Raw genomic sequence first — 18,963 nt, forward strand, 5'->3', positions numbered from 1 at the left:
GGTCACTGCCCCTCACTGATCCATGTGACCAATAATGAAAACAGCAACGAAAACTGAACCAGAACCTTCCTCCCTTCCGACCAACACCCCTCCTCACCTCCAACATTGTGATGAGGCCCTATGTTGTTTAAGGCTGAGCCATACAGACACTATCTGAAATTGCCAGTATCCTCATCCTGAGTGTCAATAAGGCTACACACCTGTTTGAAAGAAAGAGGACACTTGGTAGCAATAAAGTTGCCAGCCCAAATCATATAAACCTCATTTGAACTGTGGTGGATAAAACGGTCTAAATCGATTTCCAGGGCTTTTAGTACCTCAACCTATGAGGGATCAAAAATGTTGTCATAAAAATTCATTAGCAAAATATGAGGATTGCTATCCTTGGATAAAACACTTATTGTTAATATGATGACAGTGTGTTTGATTCTTTTAATGGTATTCTGGTAGATACCTGCACAAGAAGGCTTCCTTTAGCTCTACCTATATTAGATTGGGTGGATGCAGTGCAAAATAATATAAACGAATTAACCTCAAATGAGTTCATTCATCAAGGTTATTGAAAGCCTACTGTCTGTGCTTCATTTACATATTTAATTTAATTCTCTGAGATGGATGTGTCAGTCCAGGTACATTCCATGAAACAATAAATATTCAGATTGTCCCCATAGTTGGTAGTTATATCTTGACCGGTAACTTCATGAACTGTGTTTGACAGATCCATTAACGGATAGAACAGTAGTCTTATTTCATAAAGCAAGTCAATCGGGAACATCCAAACTTTCTATGGGGGGAAAAACGATTACCGATTGAAACTGAATAGCTCTGACCTACCATTTTGTTTGAACATTTGCTTGGTTTATATCTTAAAGGGGGGACAGATATTCAGGTCTATAAAAGAAACCCAAGGAGACAGATGTTGTTACCCCCTCAGGTGAGCACCTTGCAGTCACTTATTCTGAAGAGTCTTGAGAATACATTCAACCAAATGGGGATCTCTGAAATTCAAGATAGTACAATCACCCTCCAGTGTGTTAAATTCCCTATCCCGGCAACTGTCGCACCATCAAGATTTCATTGAATAGAACATTTACCTTGAGTATCCTTTTGTGAAAGCCAGTGTACTGTTTTGTTTTTAAGTTCTCCCCAAGTTTCTCTACTCGTTCACCTCAAGAAGGTAACAACCTTTAGGATCAAGACATAGGGTGTGACCTCTAGTGAGACATGTAATAAGTTCTTCGAAGGTAGCTGGCTTTGTTTACATGATGGGTATAGTTCCTCATGGGAAGGCCTTCCCATGCTACTATCAGTTGCATCGTCTTGTTTTATGGCATTTGTACGTAAGACCAGTATTGGTAATCAGTGATTCTTTCTCTTTCTGAGCTAAACCTAGTCGCACTCCTGTGCTGTAATCTTCTATAGGATAACCCTCTATCATATTACTTGTACCTCTGGGCAAAACAGCTTCATGTCTAAGCTCTTGTGGACTTGGGTTGTGGATCTGCATCGCTAGTGGATTTCGAGACCTTGCTACACCTGTTTCGAGCTCTGCTAGTTTGTGGGTTATCCCATCTAGAGCCAGCTTTACCATGTTCCCCATGTTTTTAATCTGAGACTGGACTTGTATAACTTTGTCTGTTCCCTTTACAGTATCCTTAATTTGCCTGGATAACTTGTTCGGCCCCCCCTTTTTTTTTTGGCAGGTGGAGGGTCCTCTAGGAATGAAGAGAGATTTGTAATTGGAGTAATGGGCGCATGTGAGAACCAAGGATTAGAATTAGACTTCTCCCACTTACCTCCCTGAGACGCCTATGACTGCTCACCCTCACTACCTTGAGAGTCAAGTGCATAAAGGGTTGTACAGATTCAGAGTCCTAATAAGACGTGCCCTTGATCAAGACAAGCGACCTCAACTGCCACAGTTGAGGCCTAGTGGTCCCAGCCTGACCCCAAAAAGGATATGCCAGGTTGCATAGCGACCTCAACTCCCACAGTTGAGGCCTAGTGGCCCCAGCCTGACCCCAAAAAGGATATGACAGGTTGCATCTAGGGATGTACAGACTTTTAAGGGGATCTGTATCTGCTCGTAGCCAACTTTTCCATGGCAGGCTGCTCAACAAACCGATTCTGTTCCCACAGCACCTGTAAAGCGTGCATACGGAAAGTACTCTACTGCATCTCGACAAGAGGTTTACACATGACCGCTTCCCTGTGGCTTCAATCTTCTTTCCACCTGCCTCATTACCCGTCTTGTCTCCCACCTCTAAAGGTCTTTTTCCTTTGAACAGTACATATAAACAGAGAAACTGGACTACCTTCACTCACCTACCTTCAAATATGCTTTTTCTCAGGAACATTCAGCTGCAGCAGTGTTTGTGTCAGAGGACTGGAATTGTTACCTTGTGCTCTCCATTATTGCTTTACCTCTGGTTTTAGGCAAAAAGAGCCAGCATTTGCAATGCAATAGGTCTCGCTTTTACATGAGTTTGAGCTATGGGAATTGTAAATAATAACGCCTTGTTTTTATGTTATGGTTTTTAAAACCTAAATAAATGGCATTGGGCCAGATGTACCACCATTGGAAATTGGAACTCTCAAATTGCGATTCGCAATTTGTGAGTCGCAATTTCCAATGTACAACACTGTTAGCGATTCCCAATATGGTCGCAAATTGCATGCCTCATGAATATTAAGGAGGCTGTCGCAATTTGCGACCCCATTGGGAATGGTGGGCACTTCCAGGGATGGTGGCCTGCTGGAGTCAGCTGACCTCCATGTCTGGGACTGCTTTTAAATAAAGTAGTTTTTAAAGAAAAATGCAGCCCGGTTTCATAAAGGTAAACTGGATTCATTTAAAAAAAAATATAATTCACTTTTCATTTTTTAAGGCCAGTCAGTGGTCCCAGGGACCCCTGCCTGCCTGCCCTTAAAAAATGTTTGCGCAGGCATTCCCCCTTTCTGTTGCGAGTGCTTTACCACCCTCTTGAAGAGGGTGGTAAACTGTGAGTGTTTTTCGACCGCAATTGCGGTCGCAAAACATTTTTACATGGCTTGTGGGGTCTCTATTAGGAAGGGAACGCCCTTCCTAATAGCGAGTCGCTAAACACAATTTGGCAAATTGCTAAGTATTTACGACTCTCAAAATAGTGTTAGTAGATTGCCCACGTGATTTTTGCATGCGCAAACTGGTCTAAAACAGATTTTCGCATGCAAAAATCCATCGTACATCTGGCGCTTTGTCATTTACAATGCCAATAGCTTAAACTCTGGTAAATGCGAGACCTATTTCATTGCAAATGCTTGTTTTATGAGGTACGGGGAGATTACGTGGTTTGCCCAGAATCACAGGATTATGAGGGTCCCTGTCGAGAGTCGAACCTGGTTCCGCAGCTTCGAGGTCAACCACCCTAGCTGTTAGGCCACATCCTCTCCACAATAATCTCCACAATAATAATTATTTATTATATCATTAAAAACCGTGTGACATCCTCTAGGTTGACCAGCACGCAGATATGCAATTTACATTAATTGGTGTGTATGTAGCTTGTGACACCAGGGTTTTAATTGGGGCGTCATGGGTTCAATGTCGTCTGCCTAAAATCGCAAACTGTTCAGATTTCATTGGCAACGAGCCATTCACTGGCCATAATGAATACTTTATCTTAGCCAAAGCATAATAAGCGTTCAATTTGTTAAAATACATTACGTAAGGAGGTTTGAAGAACGTTTTAATGTGCTTTACTTCAGATATATGGTTCTGTCAAGCCGGCTCATAATAAGTAAGGCCTATATATGCTTAGAATAGGATTTTGTTTTAAAGCGTACGGTCTTTAAATGCAAGACGTGTCACTCAGATTTTAGCAATTAATTCATACTAGATGTGTGTTGTGTTAGACTCCTAAAGCAATAGCAAAACAAATCGAAAAGTTGCACAAAAAAAATTCAGAAAAAATATTAAATTGTATTTGCACTGCATCTTACTTGCCTAATAAGTAGCGCTTTCAGCCGCTCTGGTCAAAGCAGGGGGTGGGCGAAATAAAAGGGTTGGGAGATGGAGTTTAGACAGTGAAGAGCCGCTGGGTAACTAGAAGAGAAACTCTGTCACCGCTTCTCTAGCTAAAATGACAGCATTGCAGTCTACAGCTTTCAGCAGCAAAGCTCATTTTCCCGAAGATGCCACAAGGCTTGCTATAAGCAGTATTTCTTTCTCGTTTTTAAAACTCTTTTTTTCGGCCACAGCGAGCAAGTGGAAGAGGGCATTTATGGTGGATCAGTTGATTGTTCCGACTCAGCTTCCACATCTGCAGTGACTTCTCCACTCAAAGTATGATCCCTAACACTTGCATTAACCAGTTCAAAATTGATTCCACACAAAGATTCATGCGAACTTGCGCAGAAGCACCCATTCCTGAAAACAGACCTACACCCTTCCAGATCCCCTTGTTTCTCCCTTTTCTCTCTCTTACTGCAGTGCCTGGGGCACAGGAGAGGGGCGTGTGGCATGGAGCAGAAAAACATAGCTTGCAGTGGGTGTCAGAAGTGTCTTTCACCTGTGATTGGTTTTGGCTACAGGAAATAAGACACCCGCTACTTTAGGCATCGATTACTTTGACTCCCACAAAGTACTCTCAAAGAGGACCAAAATACTAGCGGTACTGATGTCATGAAGCCTGACTGCATGAGCATTTGGAGTGGAGGTGATACAGGCATTGGCGAGGAACCATGAAGCTTAAAAAAATATTTGCAATGCAATAGCTCTTGCATTTAAATGCGAGACCTATGGCTTTGGAAAGTAGTGTCCGCCATTGTCCCAGCTGCTTGAAAAATAAAAGCGAGCATGGCGCACTGAATGTAAGCAAAAAACGTTGTGCCTGCAGTAAGGGAAACTCAATAAAGAAAATAGTGGTTACAGACTAAATAACAAATACCTTGTAACAACCGAAGTAAACGGGCCAGTCGCAATGGGAGGATACAAATGAAGACCAGGACTAACAAGCCTATTTACGAAATAAAAGCAGCATTTACGAAGGACAATGACCAAGCGAATGACCAATATGGGCGTAGAATGGGCGGGGCTCTATTCCATTCTCCAGTACAAGTCTTGCAGATCATCGAATGCGTGCTGATTCTAGGCTTGACCTAAAAAGTGATGGACGGAATGCTGAACAAATCAAACCTTCATCTCCAGTGACCGATCTGGGTTTAATCCATCGTTTTTTTTTGTTCACCACGCCACCCCAGTTTGTACCAAGCCGTATGCAAATCAGTGTGATCCAGCTCACCATGGAAACAGTCCAGCCCGAGTTGCCTGACCAGGTCCTCTCTGGTTCGGAAACCAGCATCCTGAGACTGGTTTCAGGGTTTCGCCCCTCAAGAGCCCTGCTAGCTTGAATTCAGTGGCTCAGTGAGCATGAGACCCACGTCTGGGCATACCCTTCCCACTTAAAGCGACAATAGCAAAAAAAAAAGTGATGGATGGAATGCTTAACAAATCAAACATTCACCCCAGTCACAGATCGGAGTTAATTCAATAATTTATTTGCTCACCACCCCAGTTTGAACCTAGCCATATGCAAATCATTCTTGACCCTGCTCTCCATGGGAACAGTCCAGCCGGAATTGTATGATCACTGTAGGACTATTGATACATTTTTAGAATTCTTGGTCTAGTGAGCGCCTTCCACATCTTTAACTTAGCATGACTGACTCCATCGCCTAATTTTCCTAATAAAATTGTGGAACCCACCTTGCCCTTTAAACAGTTGGTTATGTTTTTCGAATTGTAACTTGTAGCTGTTAAAGGCGAAACTTTTTTCCCCAATTTGCAAACAGCATTTTACTACATAACATTGATGTGTGGGCGGGGAGATGGATGAAAGTTTTGCGGAAAGTTACATAGTGGTTTGGAGCGGTCTGTTAAACATTTCTTAACTCTCTGGACTCCCTCATCATAGATCAATTAGTTAGATGCTTGAATAACCCACATATATAAGAGATACCACTGGCATAGAATACCGGCATGAAAGAGGCAATTAACATAGCTATAGGTGTTAAACAAACAGCAGAATGTGTGAATACCAAAGTTCCTGCTGAGCAACTGCTCTTCATGTCATCCTCAGTCAGAACCCAAAGCAACCTTGTCAGTTCTGGGTTAAAGTGTTGTGTGAACTTGAGACCTGTAGATGATGATCTTGTACATCCAGCGAGAAACTCTTCTTGCTGGAAATGCAGGAAGTGGGGACATTTTTCAGGAGTTTGTTATAATAAATGTAAATGTGGTGGAGTATTTAAAAGATGAAATACATGGATTTGACACCACTAACCTGCAACTCCATAACTGTGAGGTCACATTAGTCATACAATACAGAAGGTAAACTATTTGTGGGGTGATCCTTTGAAAGGTTCAAGCTTGAACAACCTACAGATAGAAATAGGGGTTCACAATTTTAGCTGAAGAGTATTTTTCTCTAACACCATCGACGTCTCCCTTAAGGGTTTCCTAAGGTCTTTGGGCATGCATAAGAAAATTTCTCAGGAGACCCATTAAATAAGGACCTGACCTTTAACGGTGGTGCCTTGTTGTACGGTTCCTACTAATTTAGTAAGACTGTGTGTTTGGGCAACCTAAGTTTCCGAACCATAGGGACTTTGTCCATGAGGACTATGTCCACTCAAGCCATCAGAATAGGTTGACGTGGTTCCTGAGTAGCTCACAGTGCAGCACCTGGCCCTGTAAACCTAGAAGGGTACTTGATGGTGACTGCAACCTCAGAACATGACAACCTAATTCCCCTCAAGGAAATCGTTATCATCTCAGGCATGCCCAAAGGGAGACACAAGAAATGCACAAATTGGCATTTCAAACCTTTATTGAAACAAATTGATTCTTGTGTAAAATATGTGCATTGCGACGATTAATAGAAGGAAACAAAGCATTGTAACCAGCATTACAAGAATGGTGAAAAAGATAAATAATTCAACCGATCTTATTGCATTGTTTATATGAATATGTATAGTTGTACCCTACTTAGCACTACTTATCATAGAGAGCAGAGGGTGAATGCAGTTCTGACAAATACCTTGAAGTGGTCTAACTCCCCATTTACCTGTGTGCTTGTTTCATTCGGAAGCCAGTCTGGTGTAGAACAAGCCGCCGTCCCACTTGGGATAGCAATGAGATTAGGCTGGAATAGAATTCAGGCATGAGGCGACCACGACAAACCATGGAAATGCTCCTCTGCCGAACAAAGGCTTGGGACAGTTTATATTATAAAAAATTGACCCACTTGCAGTGTGCCTGAGTTCACCTGCTGTCATTGTTGATTCTACTAATTCAGAGATGTCTCCGAACAGACAATAATATGCAAGGACAGTTTGGGTAGTGTACTTGGTCCTTGAACAAAATGTACAATGGTATGATGTCCCTACCAAGAAATGTATTTATAAGCAAAACACTTTGAGTACACTATCACACACAAGCAAAATGTGCTAAAACTCATCTAAAAAGATGTCAACCTTAAATAAGAGCATGTAAAAATAGGAGCATTAACTACACAGCATTCTCATTTAAATGTTGAAATGTTAGAATATTAAATATTGGAATGCGTTTAAAGTGCAGACTCATGTTTACTTATGATCTTTAATGAAAACTGTTATGACTAAACAAACAAAACTCAAAGGAGGAACACACTTAGCTTAGGTAATCATCCATTTCTATGATGCTAACAACAAATAATTACAGAACCTGAAACTGCTACTGTCCGTGAAAGCTGGAAGCTTCTGAATGCTGCCACTTCCCGGTGCAGGCTCCAGTGCAGCCTGCCAGATAGGTTTTCCAGCCCATAATCAGACTGGGGTTAGTGGTTACACGCCTCTGCCAAACTTCTTCCCAGTCTCTGTCCACTGTGATTAGAGTGAAGCATCTGAAGTCCTACAAAAAGGAGGAATTGCAGATTCTCCGAGCCAGTAGTGAAGGAGAGTCCTCCTTTTTGTTTAACTTTGTTTTTATTATTTTTCAGGGGCATCAGGGGTGTTACAATACATTGAACACAGGCTCTAATCAAACTCCCAACTTCAAATGCCTTACCTCCCCCGAGCGACAAAAGTGTAACGGCGCGGGAGGCATGTGGGAGTAATGTGTCCATGAGAGCATGTCGAGGGTAGTCTTCAACAATCGGCGCACCCAAGCACCCATTAACCCCTCCCCTGCTGGTGACGGAACCACTTCGTCATCAGCCGCTGTCTCGCTGTGCTGATGACTGAGCGGTACCGCGGTTCCGTCGGCGATGTGTCTCTGGATACCTCCTGGATGGCTAAGGCCCTCTCCTGCGATATGGTGTTCGAGTCTGGCTTCAGATCCGTGGCCGGAGTACGTCTGCGACTGACTCTTTGCCATCCTCCCCTGGTGGATAGCTGGGTTTGGCCCTGGTGAACCGGCCCCTCCGTCTGCTCAATGCCCAACAGTACGCAAGTGTCCTGAAGCGATTGCAGTTGGTACAGAGTACCCTTTCCATTTGCATATCAGTCGAAAGGGATGGCCCCATGAGTATGGGATCCCCTTGCCTCGCAAGAAGTCTTTAGCGACTCTGAACGCTTTCCTTTTTTGAAGCGTGCTGGCTGACCGGTCTTGGTATAATACCACCGGGTGGCCCTGATATTGAAGAGGTTGCTTCTGTCGTGCTTTCGAATGATCCTTTCTTTTAGTAGAAAGTCTGGTAGAAAGGCCAGAATATCGGGGGGGGGGAGGGGGGAGTGGTGGGAGGGGGGATGCGCTTCGCCAACCCTACCGTGTGCTCTGTCAATTCGAATGTCGAAGTCTGCAGATTCCCCCAGTACATCGTGAAACCGGCCCTGTAGATATCCAGTAATGTTCGCTCCTACCTCTTTGGATGGGACGCCTCGGACCCGAATGTTGTTGCGTCTAGATCTATTCTCGAAATCTTCCGCGTGTGCCTGTAGATCGACTTGCTGGTCCTTGAGGCGGATGAGTTCTTGTTGGAGCTGTTCAACTTCCTCACTTCTGGTTTGGTCCGCGTCTTCAATGGCCGCCACACTCTCGCCCAGGCAGTCCACTTCCCGGCGTATCTCCCGGACCTCCCCAGCTACCTCATGCTTTAGCGTTTGGAAGTCTTCCTGTAGGGAGTTGAACAAAGTTTCTAAGAAAGATTTTGTAATCGGCATCTCACTGTCGCCCGTTTCCATGTGTTGCTTCGCCATTACTGGGGAGGGAGGCCCTCTGTCCACCTTTGACGGGCCTTTGAGCATGTCTGTGAGCGTGCGCTCCCCCTTCTTCCTCGTGCCGGCCATGCGCTGTCTCTCTTCGCCGCTCTTGTGCCCCCTGCGTTGTCGTGTATCACTTGAGACCAGGCTTCACGTCTAGCTTCCGCAGGGCCGGCGCATCAAACCCCTAGCTTCTCTTGGCCCACTGTGTCACCGCTACCGTGTTGTCTCTTCGGGTTCCTGTCGCAGGCCCGCTCTCTACCGCCGAAGCCTGGTTGCTGCTGTCACACTGGGCCCCAGCAATGCACCCTCGCTGTCTCTTCTGCTCGCCTGTTCAGGGCGTCTGTGCTCTCAAGCCGTATGCTCAGGCCTTCGTGCATTGCCGCTCTGGGCTCCCCCAGCGCTGATCAATATCTCCCACCTTCACAGCGCTGTCAGTTTGGGCTCCCAATAACCAGGGCCCTTGGGGGCGCGTCTGCAGTTTCGTGCCTGCCTCCGTCTTGCTCCAATTGGGCACCTAACTGTCTTGCTGTTGTGCGCCGCCGGGGCCCAGAGCAGGTACGACTAGGCCGCGGAGCCACGCTCTCTATTCCGGCTTCGTCTGGTGGGTCACTCTCCTTTCGGGCTGCTCTGGTCTGGGGGTCGCTGCGCTCCTCTCACCCCCGCTACTTTCCACTCTGCATCAATGAGTCGCTGTGGGGTGCTGCTGCGGACTCCACCCCGCTCCGCAAGCTCCTCAGTCTGGTGACCACACTGCTAGGCCACAAGCCAGGGCCTCGATTGCCAGGCAGCGCTGTGAGGGCGGCCGCGCGACCGCCACCGCGGGTGAGCGGCTCGCACTTCCCCCACCGCCGATGGCGCTCACTGTTCGTCTCCGTGCGGTGCGGGGATCTCCGGGGCGTGTGTGCCTCTGCCAGCTCTCAGATCGCGCCGGGCGTCCTCCTTCTGTAGTGGATTACCGCCCAGGCGCCATCTTCTTTGAGATTTGGGACTTTGTGTGCAGTGGATCCACGGGCGAAGGGTCGTGGCGGGGAGCCTCTGCCTGCCACGTCCATTCAGGTCGCCATCTTGGCCACGCCCCCTACTTTTTAATAAAGACAAGAGGTAAGTATTCTGCAGTCGCGTTTTTCCACTGTTTATTATATACAGTTTTTTAACACACTGCAATACTCACAATCTTGCAGTACCAGGCAGGAGGTGACCTGAGCAGAAACAATCACCCCTCCATATAAAGAGACAGTTACAAATAACTCCTTCTCTTGATGCATCCATAAAAACTACAAGCTGTGTGTAAAGCAAAACAACAAAAATAGCAGAAAAAGCAAACCGAAGCCTTGTTAGTTTCTCCTGTCCCTTCCACATTTCCTCATGCAATGACTGTCCAATCCAGGAAAGTAATCTTTTACATGTCTTTTACATTTCTACATGGTAGCCTGTTTGATTAGAAGCCTCTGTCACAGAAATAATCAAAAACCTAATAATTACTAATCCCAGGGCAAGTTATCTAGAGATGGGATGATATTTGCCTCCTTTGTCTTTAATAAACTCCGGACTCTCCTTCACCAATGGCTTGGAAAATCTGCAATGTATTTACAAGACAGGCGACTCATATGACACATGTTCAAAGCATATCAACAACAGTCATTACTGCATGATCCAGATTTACAATAGAACGTTTTAAAAGTTGACACTGAAGACAAGTCTTCCATCATTAGCATTTTCTCTAACCGAGCCCCAGCCTTCGATGCTGTAGGAGCTGTAGCATCACTAGCTAAATGTGTGCTAAAATGTCTTTTATCCACTCCAGTCAAAGCCGTCCCCTGTTTGATAAGGTGAGCCTTCTGTCTAGTGCTAACATTCATAGGGTATCTGATAAAGAGGGAAGTGTGCACTTGTACAGTCCTTTGTTTGTGAGAGAAGTATTTGAGCTTGTGCGTAATACCACAGTTGTTTTGTGAAGGAACGTAGCACTCCACTTCTAATGTACCTGTGGTGTGTGCGCTACGTTATCTTGCACTGATGGTGACATGATGTTTTGCTTTGCACTCCCAGATAATAAAGAATACCACGCTCCCACACGGAGGCTCAAACAACACAACACAACAACACCTGGAAAGGGATTTCACTTTATAAAATGAAGCACATCAGAGGCAGTTCACAGAATAAGGCTTGGGGTTTTATTTATGCAATGCTCTCTACCAGAAAGGCTTTCCCAGATGTCAAATGAACAACATTCAAATGCGCGTGTTTGAAATATATATATATATAACACAGAATTCCCTCACTCCGGATCTGCGAATGCGGTCAAAGCCTCCACGCCAACCACAGGAAGGAAAAGCGGACCACCAGTTCAGCAAGCATATTTTCTTTATTTCATTTCACAAGCCATTTTCAGCGACGCGTTTCAAGCACGAGTGCCCTTGTTCACGCTGCAGTGAAGGAATAAAGCCATCACAAGCTATTTTTAAATGCAGTGCACCTGTGTGTGTTACCACCCCCTGGTGGTGATATGCCATGTCACATGAGTGATAAAAGTGAAAAAAGACTATCTCTGCAACGTCAATATATCTTGGGCACACTTAGAGGAGCTAATCACAGGTTAAATCCAGGATTGCTTAAGAGTTATTTAAAATAAACAGAGTAACTGGTTAAATCCATACATTCACTCGATCTATCACTGTCATGTTTAGATAAACAATAAATTGTGTATAAATTGATGTTACTTATACAGTGGTTGGAATCTTAAATTATCAGAAACCAGTAAACTATAGCATAGTGTGCAAAATTCAGCAGTATGGTAGTAGCAGCAAATAGACCTTAATAAAGTGCATGTGTAAAAAAAGTGCAAAAATAGTGATTGCGATGAAATAATATACATATACGTATGAAAGTGCAAAATGAGCCGCATTACCACAGGACAAGAGAAGCCAAATTAGTAATTGTTTCATAATTCAGAGCCCTGAATTAAAAATGATCATAAATATACATAGGCTATCAGTATCATAAATGGTAAAAGTTCATATCAAAAGTGTTAAAAAACGGGTGTGAATGTATACAAAAGTTGGTAAAACTATCAATATTTACAAACCAAAAGGACAGATCACATTGTCATAAATACATAGATAATTCGCGCAGATGTGCAAAAATGCAAGTTCATGAAGTGCTAGTGAAGTGCAAAGTCAAAAAGTTGTCATATATACACACAGGAATAGGTATTTACAACACGACTAGAATGGAAAAAGGTGTTAGTTTTTAAGTACACATATAGGGAACCTAACTTGTGTAAAATAAACAGTCTAGTAGATAAACGAACTATATAATGAGATGTGGGCACATACATCTAAATATCACAAATAGGGAACCTAACTTGCGATATTATATATATATATATATGTATATATATATATATATATATATATATAACATTGACAAATGCAACTGTTAAATGCATGGATAATATGAAATCACACACAAGCAGATAATAATAATACAATGAGACACAAGCAGATTGTGCTGGAATGAAACACAAGCAGATTATGCTGGACGTCTTGCAAGAATCAGGAAGATATGTACACTAAATGCATCAGATGATTAACATGGATGTGCACACAGACTTTCATACATCACAAAGTCAATACTCCAAGAAAACACCTCAGGTGATCATAGCCACTGGAAACTGAAGATACAAACAGACAGTTGTGCATCACAATGACTGTTATAGCCACTGGAAACTGAAAGTGCACACAGACAGTCACGCATCACAATGGCAACAATCAAATATGAAACACATCATCTGGTGCAAACTTAATCCTGGCCCACTCCAGTCTGGGGGTTTCACAGCCGGGGTCAGGAGACTCAGCATCCAGATTCCTGCACTGTAGATGCGTCCACCATTCAGGCTCAAATCCCTGATTCGAAGTCAACAAACCCCAGCTTTATAGTTTCAAAACACACCAGAAGGTTCTGCGAGGCCTTCCTCTGCATCAAGGAAACTTCCTGGAATTGGCCACTTTCCATGCAAGCATTCCAAAGGCAAAGGAGTTCTCGCGTTCCTTCGGCATTCTCATATGTTCGAGCCTTTATCTTAACGAGGCTTTCGAAAGTCTCCGCCAGTACATTCAACAATCTCCAAAAACAAAGCAACCTTGAACGTGAATAACCTAAACAACTTGACAAATCTGGCGTGCATGTACACGGAAAAACCTCACGCAAGACGTAGTTGGAATGCAAGATGACATGAGGGCATGTCCAAGTCAATATTAAGAACTTCATAATACTTCTCAATGTGCAACACAATCTACATTTGTGCACCACTGCCTATAGCATCACACACCTCACCTCCCTATGTACAACATCATGCACATTTGAGCACCACTGCTTATAACACTGCGCTTCAAGACCAAGAAGTACATTCTCTCTCTCTCTCTCTCTCTGTTCTGTTTTTCTCTCTCTGTTCTGCTTCTCTCTCTGTTCTGCTTCTCTCTCTGTTCTGCTTCTCTCTCTGTTCTGTGTCTCTCTCTGTTCTGTGTCTCTCTGTTCTCTCTCTCTCTGTTCTCTCTCTCTGTTCTGTGTCTCTCTCTGTTCTGTTTCTCTCTCTCGCGCTGTTCTGTTTCCGTCTCCCTCTCTCCCTCTCTCTCTGTTCTGTTTCTCTCACTCTCTGTTCTGTTTCTCTCACTCTCTGTTCTGTTTCTCTCACTCTCTGTTCTGTTTCTCTCTCTCTGTTCTGTTTCTCTCTCTCTCTGTTCTGTTTCTCTCTCTCTGTTCTGTTTCTCTCTCTCTCTCTCTCTCTCTCTCTCTCTCTCTCTCTCTCTCTCTCTCTCTCTCTCTCTGTTCTGCTTCTCTCTCTGTTCTGTTCCCTTCTCTCTGTTCTCTCTCTCTCTACCTTCTGTTTCTCTCTGTTCTGCTTCTCCCTCTCTGTTCTGTTTCCCTCTCTCCCCCTCTCTCTCTCCCCCCCTCTCTCTCCTCCTCTCTCTCTCTCTCTCTCTCTCTCTCTCTGTTCTGATTCTCTCTCTCTCTCTGTTCTGATTCTCTCTCTCTCTCTGTTCTGATTCTCTCTCTCTGTTCTGATTCTCTCTCTCTCTCTCTGTTCTGTTTCTCTCTCGCTCTCTCTCTGTTCTGTTTCTCTCTCTCTCTCTCTCTCTCTCTCTGTTCTGGTTCCCTCTCTCCCCCCTCCCTCTCTCCCCCTCTCTCCCCCCCTCTCTCTCTCTCTCTCTGTTCTGGTTCTCTCGCTCTGTTCTGGTTCTCTCTCTCTGTTCTGTTTTTCTCTCTCTCTCTCTCTCTCTGTTCTGTTTTTCTCTCTCTCTCTCTGTTCTGTTTCGCTCTCTCTCTGTTCTGTTTCGCTCTCTCTCTCTCTCAGGCTGTTCTACTCTGTGACCGCTCCTACTTTAAAACTACAAGAGATACAAAAGACATCTTCAAGGCAAGAAAGGCACATGTTGGAAAAAATTATGTAACCACCAAAAGTCAATTAAAATAATGGTAGTCGAAGGTCATCAGGTGGCTTCCAACCACAGGAGTGCCTTTAGCACTATACATGGTGTACCTGTCAGTCCATTGGCTTGTGAATGAGTGTGAGGTTCAACATTAGGAATGGATCTCATTAAAGGTAATGAAGGCTAAACCCTTTTTATAATGGTGTTGCAGGCTTGAAATGAGAATGAACCTACTGACGTATAAAAAAAGCTTTTTTTGAGGGTTAATATTATTGAAAAGAGGCTTACACGCTCTAGATTAGGGTGAGCTAATGGAAATGTGAATTAAAAGGGAAGCTATGCTGCTATTCCCTATGCTCCTCCCCTTTGGTGAACATACCAAAACTCCTACTTCTTTTGCTGACCGTGTTTTAATTTGCATTTCCAATGGAACTAAGTGGCAGGAGAGCACCAACTTATGTGGCAGGTTTGACCATGTTATGTAGCATAATGTGGCATATTTGTTATACTATTACTTCATTACTACACATGGTAATTCTGTCTGGGTAAAAATGTCACCTTATTAATACTGGTTTAACAACCAAATATAGAAAAAAATCAACCTAAAGGTGACCAGTTAACCTTTGCAAATGGCCTTTCACTCTGCTAGAACCCACGTTGCCATGTTTCTAGTACCTTTTGATTAATTTGAGCTAGAAACAGAATTTCGCTTAAAATTCTAAATTATGGAAAAAAGAAAAAAAGCTTCAGAATCACAGAATTCCATGGACCCTGTTAAAATGTAACCATATATGAGTGCTGGGGTATGAAGTTGTTTTCTAGAAGCCTAAGAAGTCCTTACATACCAAAACTGCCAGGTCCTGATTTCAGCACATGACTTTCTTCCACTTCATGTCTCTATCTCTTGAGGGTTCTTTTTCTTTTGTTCAAATCTGTTTTTATTGTGAACACAGCAATAAGCCTACAACCCCTTATCGGGGCCGGCCGCGCATATGCAAGTCTGTAGATGTAGTTAACCAGGGGAGGTGAGATCCTTAACAAAGCGCCCTGCCTACAACCCCCGGGGGGGCCGGCCACGTGGCTTAGGGGAGAATATAGCAGAAGGTGGTCATGCGCTGGCAACGCGCCGCTGTACGGGGGAGGCGCGTATGAGAGGGAGAGCAGTGATGTCACATTTTCAAAGGCCCAACAGGGACCAAACTGTCCCAAAGGGGGGCGGAAGCCAGAGTGGCAAGCAAGAAAGAAGAGAAAGTCGGAAGAAGAAGAGCAGTGGTGAGGTGGAGAGGGGCTAGGGGGGTATAGCTACGGTCGCCTACAAGAGGCGTAGAACGCAAACCAGCACTGGGGGGAGCGACTAAGGGCCTAGTCTGCTTGGATCGGCAGGGATGAGGGCGTCCTCGAACAATTGCAGAGCGTGGAGCCTGGGAGGCATGTGGCGGGCATAGCTGATGGAGCACAGGTGACGCACGAGAGGTTCCCACACTGCCTTGAATCGCACCCCCCTTGATTGTATCCGCGCCGTGAGCAGCTCCATGGTCAGGACCTGCCAGAGGCGCACGAACCAGGAAGCTATCGGCGGTGCCTCAGCCCGCTTCCAGTACAGAGCAATGAGTTGCTTGGCAGCGCCTAACATGTGGAGGGTGAGGATCCAATCGCTGCGCGTGAGTGCTCTGAGTGTGGGGGGTCGGACGCCCAGCAGGAGTGTGCAAACCTCTTCAGGGAGGGGAAAACCCAACACCTTCTTAATGTGACTAAGGACCTCCTTCCAAAAGACAGCCAGGGCAGGGCACGACCACCAGATGTGTATGAAGTCACCAGTCGCAGTGCTACACCTCCAGCACAGCGGTGAGGAGGTGGGGAACATTTTGCTGAGACGCAGGGGGGTGTAGTACCATTGCGTTAGCATCTTGTACGCGTTTTCCCTCTGTGGGATACTGCAGTAGGTTTTGGGAATGTCACTCCAGAGCCTAGACCATTGAGATGGCGTGAGTTCAGTGCCAGTCGCCGTCTGCCACTGCCTCTGGTAGGGATGCGCGGGAGGGGTGAGAGGGTGCTGCAGGATATTGTAAATTTGGGAGATGAGCCGTTTCAGTCCCCCGAGGGAGCGTGCCAGCTTCTCAAATGGAGTATACTCCCTGGAGGCAGCCTGAGACATGTCGTCTCCCGAGATCCAATGGCGCAGCTGCGCATACTGTAAGCTGGCGGTTAAGGGGAGGCTAAATTCTTCCCTGCAGTCCAGCCCTGATTTAGGTGAACCACCAAGAAAGAGATCCCCTGCAACCCTGCAGTCTCCTTGCGTCCAGCTCTCGAAAGCTCGGGTCCGGGCAGCAGGGGGAAAGTGCGGGTTACCAGCAATGGGGGTATGCGGAGAGGGGAACGTGGTTAAACCCTTGGACACTGCCACTCGGTCCCATACCTCAAGCACCGTCCTCGTGGGGACCGCCATATACGCGCTTCTGGAACGCGCCACCCGCGGCAACCAAGGCAAGTCCCATATGGTGCGCCCCGTGACCACTCGGTCCATGTGGAACCAGTGCTTGTCGCTTTCGCGTGCACCCCATTCGATCACGAACCGGATATGCGCCGCCCAATAGTAGTGGAGGAGATTCGGGCAGGCGAGGCCACCCCTGTCTCTCGGTTCCATGAGGACTTTTTGCGAAAACCGGGGCCGCTTACCTCCCCATATGAAGGACGTGAGGTCGCGCTGGAGGTTCCTGATGCAGTGGATCGGGATCGGAGTGGGGAGGCACTGGAAAACCTAGAGAATGCAGGGGAGGACCGACATCTTGACCGCATTGAGCCGCCCCAGCCAGGATACCATCAGGGGCTTCCATTTCCGCAGGTCTGCCAGGACTTCCTTGCGGCAAGAGGCCCAGTTTCTGGAGGACCACGAGTCGAGGTGAGGTGTGATGTCCAGACCCAGGTATTTAATGTGGTCATCCGCCCAGCGGTAGGGTGCGACCCCCTTCAGGAAGGAAACCTCCTCCTCGGGGATGGTGAGGTTAAGTGCCCAAGATTTGGTGTGGTTAATTTTAAGGCCGGACGCCTGCTCAAACAGTGAGAGGGCGTCGTGCACCGCTGGGAGGGAGATCCGAGGGTTCGTAAGAGTAAGGATCAGATCGTCCGCGAATAACGCTACCTTGTTGGTGCGTCCCCCGTGGGGGATACCGTGAATGTCAGGAGCGCGTCTAATCAGCTCCGCCAGCGGCTCAACCGCTAAAGCGAACAGGAGCGGCGAGAGCGGGCATCCCTGTCGCGTTCCCCTGTGAATCGAAAGCGGCGGTGTCAGTTGGCCATTGACCCGAATTCTGGCCCGTGGCCCGAGGTAAGGGGCCATGCACCTGGAGATCATGGTAGGGCCAAGACCCAGTTTCTTGAGAACCGCCCGTAGGAAGGTCCAGTCGACCCGGTCGAAGGCCTTTTCCGCGTCCAGTGAGAGGAGGCAGGCCGGGATTTTCCAATGGTGCACCTTTCCCACCAAGTGCGCCAGCCTGCGGACATTGTCCGCCCCCTGTCGATCTTGTATAAATCCCACCTGGTCCGGGTTCACCAATCCCGGCATGAGCGGGTCCAGCCGTTTGGCCAGGATCTTAGTGTAGATCTTGAGATCGGTGTTAAGGAGGGCGATAGGAGGCGCAGAGGTCTGGATCCTTCCCAGGCTTGGGGATCAGGGCAATTTCCGCCAGACCCATATCGGGGGACGGTCCAGTGTCGTCAGAGAAGGAGCCGTAGAGCCGCAGCAAATGCGAGCAGAGCTGGGTCAGGAACAGTCTATAGAAGTACAACGGCAGGCCGTCCGGCCCCGGGGTTTTCCCCACAGGGAGGTCCTTGACAGCTTCCGTTATTTTTTCCTCCAGCAGAGGACCCTCCAACGAGGCTGCACACGCCGGGGACAGTGGAGACCCCTCGAAGTCCGCGAGGACGGCCTCCCGTGCCTCCGCAGAGGTGGGCTCCTCAGCATACAGAGAGGAGTAGTAATCGACAAAGGCAGCCTGCTTGGCCTTCTCAGAGGTGACACTGGTGCCATCCTGCCGCTTGACATTGGCGATGTGGGCCCGAGCGGCACGTGCCCGCAGCCTGCCGGCTAGTAGGCGACCCACCTTGTCCCCTCCCTCGTAGTACCGCTGCTTGAGCGCTAGCAGGGAGTGCTCCGCCTTGTTGGTGCGCAGGGTGCGGAGTTGCCCCCTGAGATTGGCGAGAGTCCTCTTTGACGCCCGCGAAGGGGTGTCCCGGTCCCGGGCCTCTGCCAGTTTGATCTCGGAAGCCAGGTCGGTCTCCATCTTGAACGCTTCCTTCCGCCGTGCCACCGCCT

General features: G+C 46.6%; 1 protein-coding gene across 3 annotated transcripts in view; it reads left to right on the forward strand.

Moving 5' to 3' along the window:
* Positions 1-18,963, forward strand: part of RNASEH2C (ribonuclease H2 subunit C) — a 259,467-nt gene that overhangs the window by 198,644 nt on the left and 41,860 nt on the right. The gene's annotated exons all lie outside the window — the stretch shown is intronic.

Source organism: Lissotriton vulgaris, chromosome 9, assembly GCF_964263255.1.
Source record: "Lissotriton vulgaris chromosome 9, aLisVul1.2, whole genome shotgun sequence".
Taxonomy (NCBI): domain Eukaryota; kingdom Metazoa; phylum Chordata; class Amphibia; order Caudata; family Salamandridae; genus Lissotriton; species Lissotriton vulgaris.